Source organism: Eurypyga helias, unplaced genomic scaffold (assembly GCF_000690775.1).
Source record: "Eurypyga helias isolate BGI_N326 unplaced genomic scaffold, ASM69077v1 scaffold20035, whole genome shotgun sequence".
NCBI lineage: Eukaryota > Metazoa > Chordata > Aves > Eurypygiformes > Eurypygidae > Eurypyga > Eurypyga helias.
This window is the reverse complement of record NW_010253629.1, coordinates 4,326-4,628: the sequence shown is the minus strand read 5'-3', so window position 1 is coordinate 4,628 and position 303 is coordinate 4,326. Positions and strand designations below refer to the sequence as shown.

General features: G+C 48.8%; 1 protein-coding gene across 1 annotated transcript in view; it reads left to right on the top strand.

Annotated features, from left to right (window-relative positions):
• Positions 1–303, top strand: part of SAMD10 (sterile alpha motif domain containing 10) — a gene marked incomplete at both ends in the record, with an annotated part of 3,737 nt that overhangs the window by 257 nt on the left and 3,177 nt on the right. The gene's annotated exons all lie outside the window — the stretch shown is intronic.

The window sequence follows — 303 nt, the reverse complement described above, 5'->3', positions numbered from 1 at the left end:
AGCCCCTGTCCCAGGGCTGCCTCCTGTCACCCCATCCCAGCGATTCCCAGCAGGAGCATCGCCTCTTTCTCTGCAGGATCAAGCCTTCAGATCCTGTTTTGCTGAAAGCTCTTGTGGGTTTGGGGCATTTAATTATGGTAATATATATAAATATAAGAATTTAATCATTATCATCGGGCTGGGGGCTGTGCTGGGGTGAGGTCTGTGCGTCTTCCCTCCACACCTGGAACTGGGACTTCATCAAGGAGTAAATGTGCCAGAACCAAATTCCTTATAATGCCTTAAAATCCCTCAGCACTTGGG